Source organism: Erithacus rubecula (genome assembly GCF_903797595.1).
Source record: "Erithacus rubecula genome assembly, chromosome: 5".
NCBI lineage: Eukaryota > Metazoa > Chordata > Aves > Passeriformes > Muscicapidae > Erithacus > Erithacus rubecula.
Window position 1 is genome coordinate 42089243 of NC_136687.1, and position 13789 is coordinate 42103031.

At 43.2% G+C, this 13789-nt stretch overlaps 1 pseudogene across 1 annotated transcript in view; it reads right to left on the reverse strand.

Annotated features, from left to right (window-relative positions):
• LOC306801888 (FHF complex subunit HOOK-interacting protein 1A-like) overlaps positions 1-13789 on the reverse strand; it is a 72705-nt pseudogene that overhangs the window by 46020 nt on the left and 12896 nt on the right. The window contains exons 3-4 of the transcript in view: positions 7018-7169; positions 4814-4900 (exon numbers count right to left, since the gene is read on the reverse strand). The product of the transcript in view is annotated as an FHF complex subunit HOOK-interacting protein 1A-like (transcript). The remainder of the gene's footprint in view (positions 1-4813; positions 4901-7017; positions 7170-13789) is intronic.

The following is a 13789-nucleotide window of genomic DNA, read 5'->3' on the forward strand; positions in this document are numbered from 1 at the left end:
AACTCTCAGCCTAGTGAGGGGATAGAGATAAGTGATGTGTATTTGAAGCATTATGTGTCTCGGGTACTGTCTCTTGTGAAATCTCTTCGACAGGAGGCTCAGCTGGCACAGACCCTGTCTTTGGACTTTGCTGTTCACAACATCCAGTCAGGAGATTGGGTCCTAGTTAAGGAGTATAAAGAAGCACCGCTGGTGGTGAAGTGGCGTGGACCTTTCCAGGTGTTGCTGACCACAGAAACAGCCGTCAAGACAGCTGAACACGGGTGGACCCATCACACTCGGGTCAAGGTCTCTAAGGCCCCAGAGATTTGGACATCTCAGCTGGAGGAGAAGGACGGGAAGCCGTGACTGACACTCCGCAGGGGCGGACTGGAGCAGTAGCAAGTGTGTTGACATCGAGGGAAGCCTCGTGTGCCTACCCACAGACTGCCTGCTGAAATAAGTTTGGGTGGGCATCCCACCTCTCAGATCTCCAGTCACTGGGGGGCCAGTCCTTTGCTGTCACTGTTTTCCTTTACATTAAGCTGTTTCTGTGCCTTCACTCACCACAGGTGCAGAAGACAACGTGAAAGTAAAAATTAGGTTAGGGAATTACATAACCCAGTTAGAATGTTTCTCTTAGTGATCTTACCTTTATACTGTCAGTTAGGATGGGGCCAGGAATGAGAAAATAAGTTTTTAACCTTAGGAGAAGAAGTAGCAAAAACCTTTAACCTTAGCAATTGCTGGGTCTGTAGGGGGCCAGGAGGATCTGAAAACTGGCCATGGGTGGCCAACCTAAATGGTGGGTTAGCACCCCGAGTGAAGTCCATAATGGAACAGGATTCTGGGATAAAGAAGGAAGTCCATGGCAGCTTCATTCTTCTGAAAGAGGCACTTATTGTCTAAATAGAACAGGAAGCATATACGTGGGGAAAAGTGTTTGTAACTGGACTTTATCTTTGGGTTTAGATTGTTGGACCCCCAAATGCCTTCCTTATGATTGTTCCAGATATCAGGGCAAATGGAATCAAACTCATGTTAAGCTCTCAAATGGTAGTTGGGTAAAGTGTTCTTACCATACTTACCAGAAAGATTTGGAAGGCTGTAAAGCAGTGGGGAGGGATAAGTTTTTTGACTCCTTATTTTTAAGCTGCCCCCGAGATAATTCCACAAGTAGGACACATGTTGTTCGTGACTATCAGTGGAAGTGGCAACACTGGAATGGAACTCAAACTCTTTTTAGCAGGTTCTGGTCCCAATCTCATAAAACAGATCTGGGATGTAACTGCAGCTGGAAACCTCATGTGGGAGCATGGAAGTGCAAATACTGTGATTCTTATGGTGGGGCAACTATTCTTGGGGGACCACAAGGCCCAGGAAGCAAGCTATATTTTGACCCCCCAGTAGATCATTGTCCAAGTTTAGGACAAATTTGGGGAAAAAGAGCTATCCGAGGGAGGGACCGGCAGCTGCACGGGGGAAGCAAGGAGAGGAGCCAGTCCAAACATCAGCCCATAACAATCATGAAAATTGTGAAGGTCCCTTTGCCAACGGGACGTGGGCTTTAAAGGGGCATTACTGGATTTGCGGCCAATATGCCTATTGCAGGTTACCCCCAAACTGGTCAGGAATATGCTATGTGGGGTATATCAGACCTCTGTTCTTTCTGCTACCACAAGTTCAGGGAAACCAGTTAGGGATCAAGGTATATGATGATCTAATCAGGGAAAAGCGGTCAATTGATGTAGCCTTGGCTGGGGGGAGCACCCAAAAGTGGGGTAATGATGAGTGGCCAGCTGAACAAATCATACAACACTATGGCCCAGCCACTTGGAATCCTAGTGAATTAATATCAGGTGCCAGAGAAACCATTTATAATTCAAATCGGATAATTAGGTTACAAGCTGTCTTTGAAATAGTAAGTAACCAGACAGCTACAGCTCTTGACCTTCTTGCTGACCAATCTACTCAGATGAGAAATGCAATATTTCAACACCGGATGGTATTAGACTACTTATTACCAAAAGAAGGGGGCGTGTGTGGCAAATTAAATGACTCAAACTGCTGTTTGCAAATAAATGACACTAGAAAAGTGGTGAAACAAATAGCAAAAGGAATAAGAAAGTTAGCTCCTGTCCAAACATGGAAAGGATGGGAATGGGACATGTTTTCATGGCTACCTGGTGGACTGTGGGTTAAACAACTGCTTTTTTTCTTCTTATGTGCTGTAGCAACTCTACTCTTTTACCATGCATGATCCCTTGCTTAATACAACTTATTCAACATGTGATCAAGGGGATGCAAGTTATAGCCATGCCTACTGACCCAGAGATAGCTACAAAAGGACAGAAATTGATGTCATTGCAAATAATTGCAAAACCAAAAAGGACACAAGAACAAGAAATTAAGACAATGATAGCTAAAGTTTGTAAAGACAATTACTAAAAATAAAAGAGGAGGGATTGAGAGGAATGTTACATTTGTCTTTACAAACAAACTGTAGATCTGTTGGTAGGTAAAGTTAGCACCTATAGATAAAAGAAACAATGGGAGGGATTACACTGATTGATGAATGGAAAAAGAGATTTGCCTTTACAAACTGTAGGTTTGCTGGTAAATAAAATTGGGTAACAGAAGATGAAAGAAGCAACGGGGAGGGGGAAAACTGAATTCTACAAGAATTAAAAATTAAAAGGGAGGGTTATACATTAGAGGGGAATGTCAGGTGTCAGGCGTTCCGGGAAGTCTGTACCTCAGCCAATGGGGAAAGAGAGAGGGAAAAGCGGCGGGAAAATAGGATAAAAAGGGAGGCTGCGTCCTCCAAAAATTCGAGAGATCCCAGGGGAATGCCCCATGGCCTCTCCCTTTATTCGAATAAAGCAAAAAGGACTCCTCTGTCTCCTTTTTGGACATAAACCTCTGGTGTTTGTGGGTTAATTTCCCTTACAGGCAGAAGAATCCCAGATCACAGTCAATCCCAGGGAGAAAAGGTGGGGGGGGGGAAGAGTGTTAAACCATATAACAGACCATGGGGGGATCCGGGAAGAAACCATTTCAATGCAAAATATAAACCAAATAGTGAAACACAACAAGCAGGGTATGATATTTAACTGCCCTCCAGAAAATGGAATAGCTGCAATGCTTTGTGTTTGGTCGGCTTTGCGAGACTTAGTAGACCTTACAAAAGTAATAATGTTGGGGGTTGAGTGTTTTTCTATTACTGTGTCAACTGAAAGAATTTTTGCCATTATCATGCCAATGGAGCTGGCCGGGTTACACCCAGGATCTCTGATGACTCCAGAAAAAAGGTGTCAATTGCAGCGGCTCCCGGAGGGACCTCTGAGGCTTCGGGGTGGGAAGGGGGGGGGGGGGGAACACGACATGACTCGAGTTTCCGGCGAGCAGGGGAAGAGGACGCCCGGATCTTCAGCCCACGCGGCCGGAGCACAGGAGAGCAAGACCCTCTGTGATCACCTGCCTTGTATCTGCCCCGTTCCAGCCTCCTGCCTCTGTGGACACAGCTGATCACCCGGATACAAATGATGAGCGAGGAGACGCCCGCTCCAGCCCATTCCCACCCAAGACCTGTGTGGCTGCTGCCGCCCCCTCCCTTCTGCGCTCTCGCCTGCCCTCGGCAGTTCCGGGCTGGGACTAACCACAGAGACAGCGTGCTTGCATCTAAAGGGACTGACACTGAATTATCTATTCTGTTCGGTTAGCGATTTTAACAACTGCTGTTGTTTTCTGCTTGTACGGTTAGATATATTAGTAAAAGAGCTGTTATTCCCACCCCCTTATCTCTGCCTCAGAGTCCTTGATTCAAACAATTATAATACTTGGGGGGGAGTGGAACCAAAGTCTCTATTTCTAAGGGAAACTTCTGCCCTTACTGGCAGACACCTGTCCTTTCAAACCAGGACAAAGATTTAGTTCGCTTCTGAAAGTTTTTTGTGGATTTTTACTCCCAGCTGTTCCTACATTTTCTTCTCAAAAGAGGTATTTTTTTACAGGTCAATGAAGATTGTTAATACGTAAAATCACATAACCATATGATAACTATATTATATAGTTGTAAGGGATCTTATAATCCAGTTTCAGCTCACTGGCCAATGGCAGGGATACATTCCACTAAACCACGTTGGTCAAAGTCCCATCCAACCTGGCCTTGAACAGTATCAGGGATGGGGAATTGACATAATTCACATATTCTGCAACAGTTGGAAATGTAGCTTTTTTCAACTTAACAAAAAAAAAAAGTAAATACATACTTCACTAATATTGGTGACATATTTTGCAAAGGATAAACCCTAAAATTCAAAGAAAAATTTGATTTTTTTCTTCAGAGTAACAAACTTCACTCTAATACATTAGAAAACTGATAGCAAACTCTACTTTAGGAAAATAACTTTATCCAATATGATAAGCTACAAGATTATAGCAACTTTGCTAAGACTAGCATAATATTTCTTGACCAAACATTTTCCTTGTGGGTGTTTTCCTTTAGGAAAATACTAATTTAGAAGAAAAATACTCATGGAGACATGTCTGCCATGATGAAATGTCTAAAATATTACTGCTTTTTTGATGATATGTGAGTCTAGAGCAGCACATACAGTTTGCTTCTTCATTCCACTTAAAAATTTTAAACTTTTTCAGAAATACCTATATGTTGCTTAAAAAAGTATATAGAATGAAAAGATGGAAAGTTAGTCTAGAAATGTATTGAATTGCATGGAGTCACTACTGACAATACATTTGATAGTATCTTTACACAGATACCTTTTCTCCATTAATTTTTGTGCCTTGCTTGCAGATGCAAGCATAACTCATGTTTATGGAGCACAGGGGCTATTACTGGCACCAAAAATCCATTGTAAATGTAATTCACAAGCTGGTTGTGTATCAAGGGATGTGCCACCTAAGAGGGTGGGGGTGAGAAAGACACAGAACAGTTCTAGTGAGATTTAAAAGGCAAGGCACAGAAAGCTATTATTCACTACCAAAACCTTTCCCATTTAATAAGACATTCATTTGTCCATCTAATCAGCATTTGATATGATTCAGGTTGTTAACAACTATTTCTTCTACAAAGAAATACACATACCAATTTTACAGTAAGTCTGCCAAGCTTAGAGACATGGCTTTTCCATCTTCCTGCATGCTCACAAAGATGAATGGATGGACAGAAAAGTGTATATAGCCATGTATCAAAGCAAGATCTGAAATTCAGCTCCTGCAATATTGTTGGGGTTGCTTGAAGGTGGATTTGCTACTGTTACCTTGTCCTTCTACAATAAAGAAAAGCAGAACAGATGCTTTCCTATAGTTGAAAAGTAGATAAATCTAAGTGCTCTCTAGCTATGGGGTAAGAAAATATTGTTCACATGTCCTTCTCCCAGCCACTGTAAAACAAATAGATACTACAAAAGACCCAGCATAATTCATTCAATAGGATGGTTAAGAGCTTTAAAACAAACAAAAATGCCCAAAGTATTGTGAGAAGCCAAAAATTTATGTTTATAATTATACATTCACTTTGTCTATGCAATGAAAACACATCAATTCATGTATATAAAGGCAAAATAAAATTCCATTCAGAAGCTTTCAAAGCCAATATATTATGTATGAAGTTCATAGACAATGGAATGTCACAGCCTCTACATGACCTCCAATAGATTCTCCAACCTGCAATTCTTACCAGATTTCCTTTAACTTGTAACTATTTATTTGGTAAGAGGAAGAAAAAGAATGGCCCTTCCTATGCTTTGGTCCAGGGAAAAGGTAGCAAATGGAAAGAGATCTTGGCTACCCTGTTCCTTTTTAATCTCTGGCCAAAATTTTTAGGTGAACACAGACCAATCCATGTGCAAAGCAAAAATTCCTGTAGTACTTGAGGTTTCAAGTCAGCTGAAGACTATACAGATGCAATCAAGCAGCAGTCAGAAACTGTTCTTTCTGCATGTCAGCTGAAATCTCTTTACCATTTTGCATCTACTTGAACAATGTTTTGAAAATAATTAATTTCAAAATTTTTCTGTAGTGTCCTTCAAACAATTTTTTTACAATAAAGGTATCAGTTATGATCTCCTGCAAATATAGATCTGTAGAATAACTCTGGTTAGACACCAAAATTAATATTGTCTCCTCTTCATGTTCAAACATGCATACTAAAAATCTTTTATAGTGCATTTGAACAAAGACACGGTTATTTTTGCCTGTTCAAGGCTTTAAGTCAATCAGTTCCTTTACTGTACTTTTCACACATTGCACTGAAACATATCTTCTATTTAACAGTAAATGTGACTGAATTTTCAATCCTATCCAGCACACTTCTTCAAATAATATAAGTTCACAGTTTCTGTGAATGTTTATCCTGTTTTAATGAAATACTGAATTTCGAATCTATTGAGTATTCAAACGTTAAAAACAATATATAAAGACAAGAATTTCATTTACATTTAAATTGAAAAAAAAAATAATAAGAGAGCAAAGCACTGAAAAAGAACCCTGGAAAACAGAATAGATCCAAAATAGGCCAATCTAAAATGAAGCTGTACTTCTACGAGGAAACCTAATTAATTCCATTTGGAAGGCTTTCTTTATGTTTTACTCACCAACAGGCAAAATAGATTATTCTTACTTTTTTCTTTTGTACACCGTTGTGAGAGCTTAAACAAATACAGATATAAACCCTACATTTCCCACATGTAAAGGCATTCCTTTACTTCTAGAATTAACAGTGGTAATAAAATGCAATAAACATTTGTTTTTTATTTTAACAGAAAATACACCCAATTACATAATGTAGTATCAAGATTTTATTTTAAACATATGGCACCTGAAAACCACAAATATATTTGTTCATCCTTATAACCAGAACAGACACCACCAGGCATTTATTTTGTAAGCAGCTTGTTTTAGTCTAGCCTTAATTGCCCATGGCATTAACAAAAATAAACTCCATAACTTACAAACTTATTCAGGACATATAACTTACTACCACTTCTGAGGAACAAGCTAACTCTGTTCAGTTACCTGTATCACAGCATTGCAAAACTCAAGCAAATTAGTGAATTGTGCAAGGGCTGGTGACAAAGGCCAGTCATCTTTCATCAGACAGTGCCATTCTACTCCTTTCTCTTCCGGCTTTGTATGCAGAGATAAATAGAGGCCACTTAGTCCTGTTGCTAGCACCAGTGTTTCAGAAACAGAAAAGGAAATAAGTCAACTTTCCAAGTGTCCATCTGCTAGAATGGCAGTACCACAGATGGTTTCTCCTATTAGTTTTAGTAATGTAAGAGAATGTTAAGATTAATTTCCTTTCAAAGAAATCCAGTGCCAGAAAAACAAATATTTTAAAGAGTCTTCCATATAATATGCTTCTTTCAAGATCTAGTATTTAGGAGAAAATGAGGTTATCTTGGTTGTTTTTAATCCTAAATATATATAAATATATTACATTTTATTTTTAATTTTTTCTAAACTTATTTTTTACTTTCCTTCAGTCCATTTTAGAAACAGCCATCAGCACCATTTTCTACACCATGCCTTTTGTTGGTGATTCAAATGTCCCTGCTCAAACATGTATGAAATCATTTCACTGAGAAACATGAAACATCAGAAATGGAGGGGGAAAATGCCACATCAACAAAAACAAAGTTCAGTCCCCCTTCAACCACGGACACATGTTGACTTTGATTGCCAGGCACTTAAACTCGGCTGAATCCAGTTCAAAAAACATAAATTTAATTCTTTATAATTGCTCCTTTTTTCTTTGAAGAAGAAAAGCACAACATTAAGCCTTACAGGAGATTTATATAGAATATATCACAGCAGAATAAGAGAGCATTTTTAGTTACAATTTAGAAAGCATATTTCCAGAAAGGTTTTTAAATTTTGCAGAATGCATCTACAGTATGGTATTTTCAGATGCAGTTTTTAATTATTGAAGTTATTTGAAGTGAGAAACTCTCTAAATAGTACTTAGGACTCTTATACTTCTGAGATGATTTCATACAACACACAACTTAGATAATTTTTTAAGATTATTATCATTTTAATGGAAACATTATTATTTGTCCCAATGGAAAACATTTTAATTTGCATTCAACAGACTCTTCTAAGAATATTTTCTCTTATAAAAGGCCACTTGGTATTTACAGGGCTAGACCATTAAAGCTCAGATGAAATAAAGCTCTTATCCACTAGAAAACACTGGAAAACACATAGTTGACAATGTCCAGATTCAAGAACAAGGGTTCACAGAAGGTGATCAGAGATCACCTTGATTCAACAATTTTAATACTTCGAGGGAGTGGAATTAAAGTCTCTATTTCAAAGGAAAACTTCTGCCTTTATTGGCAGACACCTGTCCTTCAATCCAGGACGGATTTTGGTGCCCAGCATGGGACAGAGGGCACTGAGTTGAGAGTTAAGACAGGAGTAACAGCTCTCTTAAGTGGCAACATGTTGTCTGGTTTAATCTGGTTTGGGCACCATGTGATCGCACATATCTCTCTCCCAACTGCAAGCCCTTATTTGAATATGGCCCCCCTCACCAAAGTTACTGTAGCTATTATCAGATTCGTTCGGTGGATTGACTACGTCAGGAATTCATGTGTTTTTAATTTTTTCTGGGAAGTGGCCACATGGATCCAGAGCTATCGTACTCTGTGTGTTTCTGGGGCTATTTCAGTAATGGTACTTACTGTGAGGTAACGAGTGCAAGGGAAATTTTCTCCCAACCCATCACCCAGTTTTCTGAAGCTACCCCACTAGTTTTCAAGGATTTCAAATCTGCTTTAATTGCTAATGTTATTATAGAGTGGCTGGTGCTGCTGATAGGCCTGTTCTACTTAGCATTCAGAAACAAGGGAATATTGACTTGGATAACAACACTGATACCTACTCCAGGAAATAGAGGTGTTGCCCCAGAGCCTGCCCCTGCCCCAGGAATTAGGGATGTTGGCACAGAGCCTGCCCCTGGGACTACAGATGTTGCCCCAGAACATGACCCTGCCCAAGGGGACTAGGAAAGCTGTCCCTGAACCTGATGCTGCTCCACAGCCCACTGCAGAAATGAACAGTGGGTGGGGACTATAGTAAAGGATATAGGCCAGATGTTGAAGGAGAAAATCCAGATGTTGAACAAGCACAGGCAGATGTTGAAAGAGCACTTTACTCCAGGTGATAAACCCTCCCCCTGCCCTAAGGAGGAAGAGTCAGATGGTGCTGCAGTGGAACCCGTAGATGTTGTATCTGTCCAGGTTCCAGCAGGATCATAGAGGCAGGCACAGCCAGCCACAGTTGCCCCTGTAGAAACTAGAAAATCTAAGATTAAAACGAGGCACCTAGATAATAAGGATCAGGAAGGAGGGTCCTCACAACCAGCAAGGGAGCCAGAGGATGCGATCATCACCGAGTCCCTCTCATATGATAGTCTCCTTAATCTGCGTAAAGACATTGCACGGCAGGGCCATGAGCCTTTTACAACTTGATTAGTCCGGGTCTGGGACCTTACGGGAACAGGCGTACAACTGGATGGAACTGAGGCCAGGAATTTGGGATCCTTGGCCCAGGATTCAGGTGTGGACCAGATATTCGTAAGGGAGCAAGGCCTCCTTTCCCTCTGGGACTGGCTTTTAATGAGTTTGAGAGAGGTTTGTCGACAGAGAGAGAATGCAGGAGCACCACTGTAGAATGCGTTGGAAGACCCTTGAAGAAAGGATCCAGCAGCTGAGAGAAGTAGCAATATTAGAGGTACTCTTTGGGAGAGATGGACAGCATGACAATGACCCTGACAAGGTCAGGTGCACAGGGCAGATGTTGTGGAATTTGGCAACCCTGGGGCATCTCAATACACCACGTTCATTGCAAAGATTAATGCTGATAAACACCAAGAGACAGTGGGTTCTGTTGCAAACAAACTCAAAAATTTTGAGAGTATGATGGCCCAATGCAGGCCAATGTCCCTGCTGTGATCAAGGACCTCCAACAGGTCCAAGAGGGGATGAGGGATATGAGGGAGGAGATGAGGGAGGAGATAAGGGAGGAGATAAGGAAGATCAGTGTGGCACCAGTATGAGTCACAGGCCCCCAAATCTAGAACAAAACACCCCCCAGCTAGGGAAAGAGGGTATACCCCATGAGCTGAGCTGTGGTTTTTCCTGCGAGACCATGGGGAAGACATGGAAAAATGGGATGGGAAACCCACTACTGTCCTGGCAGCACGGGTGCGTCAACTCAGGGAGGGAAATGCTAACCGAGGGAACCTTGATAAAATGAAGGTAACTCAACCTGCCATGGTAAAGGTGCAGGGTATTACAGAAGGGAGGATGATCTGTCAGATCCCCTGGAAGGAGCCTCCAATATGTATGCCCAGGAAAGAAATAATAGCCAGGGTTAGAAGGGCACTGCCTCTAGCCAGAGAGAGGCATGGGATGACAGAGAGCACTGGATAGTGTGGGTGCGATGGCCTGGCACATCAGAGCCACAGAAACATAAAGTGCTAGTTGATACTGGTTCACAATGCACCCTAATACCATCAGATCATGTGGGGAAGGAACCTGTTTCCATTGTTGGGGTGATGGGGGGATCACAGGAATTCACTTTGCTGGAAGCTGAGATTAGCCTGACAGGGAAGGGGTGGCAGAAACATCCAATTGTAACTGGCCTAGGGGCACCGTGCATTCTAGGCATAGACTTCCTCAGGAACGGCTACTACAAAGACCCAAAGGGGTTCAAGAAGGCTTTTGGAAAAGCTACTGTAGAGACAGAGAGCATTAAGCAGTTGAACACCTTGCTTGGACTGTCAGAAAACCCCTCTGCAGCAGGACTCCTGAAAGTGACAGAGCAACAGGTACCAATAGCCACCATGACAGTGCACTGCCGGCAGTACCGGACAAATCGAGATGCTGTGATCCCCATCCACAACATGATCTATGAGCTGGAGAGCCAAGGGGTGGTCAGCAAAACCCACTCACCCTTCAACAGTCCTATCTGGCCTGTGCGCAAATCTGATGGAGAATGGAAATTGACTCTGGACTATTGTGCATTAAATGAAGTGACTCCACTGTTGAACACTGCTGTGCCAGACATGCTGGAACTCCAGTACGAGCTGGAGTCCAAGGCAGCAAGGTGGTATGCCACCATTGACATTGCAAATGCATTCTTCTCCATTCCTCTGGCAGCAGAGTGCAGGCCTCAGTTTGCTTTCACCTGGAGGGGCATGCAGTACAACTGGAACCGACTGCCCCAGGGGTGGAAGCACAGCCCCACCATCTGCCACAGGCTGATCCAGGCTGCACTGGAGAAGGGTGAGGCTCCAGAACATTTGCAGTACATCAATAACATCATTGTGTGGGGGAACACAACAATGGAGGTATTTGAGAAGGGAGAGAAGACCACCCAGTCTTGCAGGGAACCAGTTTCGCCATTAAAAAGAGCAAAGTCAAAGGACCTGCCTGAGAGATCCAGTTCCTGGGAGTGAAGTGGCAGGATGGATGGCACCAGATCCCCACTGAGGTCATCAATAAGATCACTGCAATGTCTCCACCAACAAGCAAGAAGGAAACACAAGCTTTCCTAGGTGCCATAGGCTTTTGGAGAATGCACATCTCTGACTATAGCCAGATTGTGAGCCCTCTCTACCTGGTCACCCGCAAGAAAAATGATTTCCACTGGGGCCCTGAATAACAGCAAGCCTTCGCCCAGATCAAGTAGGAGATCGTTCATGCAGTAACCCTTGGCCCAGTCAGGACAGGACCAGAGGTAAAGAATGTGCTCTACTCTGCAGCTGGGAACCACAGTCTGCCCTGGAGCCTTTGGCAGAAGGTGCCTGGTGAGACCTGAGGCTGACCCCTGAGATTGTGGAGCAGAAGTTACAAAGGGTCTGAAGCCAGTTACACTCCCACAGTGAAGGAAATCTTGGCTGCCTATGAAGGAGTTCAAGCTGCCTCAGAGGTGATTGACATGGAAGCACAGCTTCTCCTGGCACCCCAACTGCCAGTGCTGGAGTGGATGTTCAAAGGAAAGGTTCCCTCTACTCACCACGCCACTGACGCCACATGGAGCAAGTGGATTGCCCTCATCACACAGCGCGCCCATATTGGCAACCCAAATCGCCCTGGGATTTTGGAGATAATTACAAACTGGCCAGAAGGTGAAGATTTTGGTCTCGCTGATGAAGAGGAGCAGAAGCAAGTGATCCGGGCTGAAGAAGCTCCACCATACAACCAGCTGCCAGCAGATGAAACACGCTATGCCCTTTTCACTGACGGTTCCTGTCGCGTCATGGGAATGAACCAGAAGTGGAAAGCAGTCATATGGAGTCCCACACGACAGGTTGCATAAGCTACCAAAGCAGAAGGTGGATCAAGTCAACTTGCTGAACTCAAAGCTGGCCTTGGACATTGCTGAGAGAGAGAAATGGCCAAAGCTCTACCTTTACACGGATTCGTCGATGGAAGCCAATGCTCTGTGGGGTTGGCTAGAAAGGTGGAAAAAGGCTGACTGGCAACGTAGAGGAAAACCAGTTTGGACTGCTGACGAGTGGAAAGACATTGCCATTTGTGTAGAGAAGCTACCCATGAAAGTCCATCATGTGGATGCCCATGTTCCCAAGAGTCGGGCTAATGAAGAACACTGGCACAATGATCAGGTAAATCAGGTCACACAGATAGAGGTTTCAAAGATAGACTTAGATTGGGAACACAAGGGAAAATTGTTCCTGGCTCAATGGGCCACGGTGCCTTAGGTCATCAGGGCAGAGATGCCACCTATAAGTGGGCACGAGACCGAGGGGTGGATCTAACCATGGACAGCATCTCTCAGGTTATTCATGACTTTAACACGTGCGCTGCCATCAAACAGGCCAAGCGGGTGAAGGCCCTTTTGGTATAGTGGGCAATGGTCCAAATATAAGTATGGAGAGGCCTGGCAGATTGACTATATCACACTGCCTCAGACCTGCCAAGTCAAGCGCTATGTGCTGACCATGGTTGGAAACCTACCCTGTGCCTCTCGCCACTGCTCAGAACACCATCCTGGGCTTGGAGAAACAAGTTCTGTAGAGGCATGGTTCCCCTGAGAGAATTGAGTCAGACAACGGGACTCATTTAAAAAATAGCCTTATAAGCACCTGGGCTAGAGAGCATTGAGTGGGTGTACCATATTCCCTACTGTAGCTGCTGGAGCTAGGGTGGTTCTAGCTCCTGGCTGCTATGGGAGACCGGATAGCTCCTAGAGCTCCTGAGGTAGAGTGCCAGCTATTAGCTAGCAAGGGATAGAGACTCTGGGACTAGCTGTAGAAGGTCCCGAACTCAGTTTATTTCTCTGAAGGGTTTCCACTAGCAAATCCGGTTACATAGCATAGCAAGGGGTCTTTATAGATTTCAAAGGGAATGAAATTCTCACCAGTAAAATTATGAGTTGAGAAACTATCCAATTACTTTAAGATTCTAGGTAAGAAAAAGACCAATCATCTAGTAAAGTTAAAAACCAATAGAAATCCTAAATGATAACAGGGGTTTTGGCAGGGAGCAGGGGCATCTCTCATGAAAGGTTCCATTGTCTCAGGGCATAAAATCCCAAGGGCCTTTTTCAGGCACCATTGTGTCATCCGCACCCTACCATGCACCAGCGGCTGGGAAAGTCAAACGGTGCAATGGCCTGCTTAAGACCACCTTAAAGGCACTTGGTGGGGGGACTTTCAAGAACTGGGAGATCGATCTACCAAAGGCCACCTGGTTAGTGAATACCCGAGGTTCCACTAACCGAGCAGGCCCTGCCCAATCTGAGCCCTTGGGAG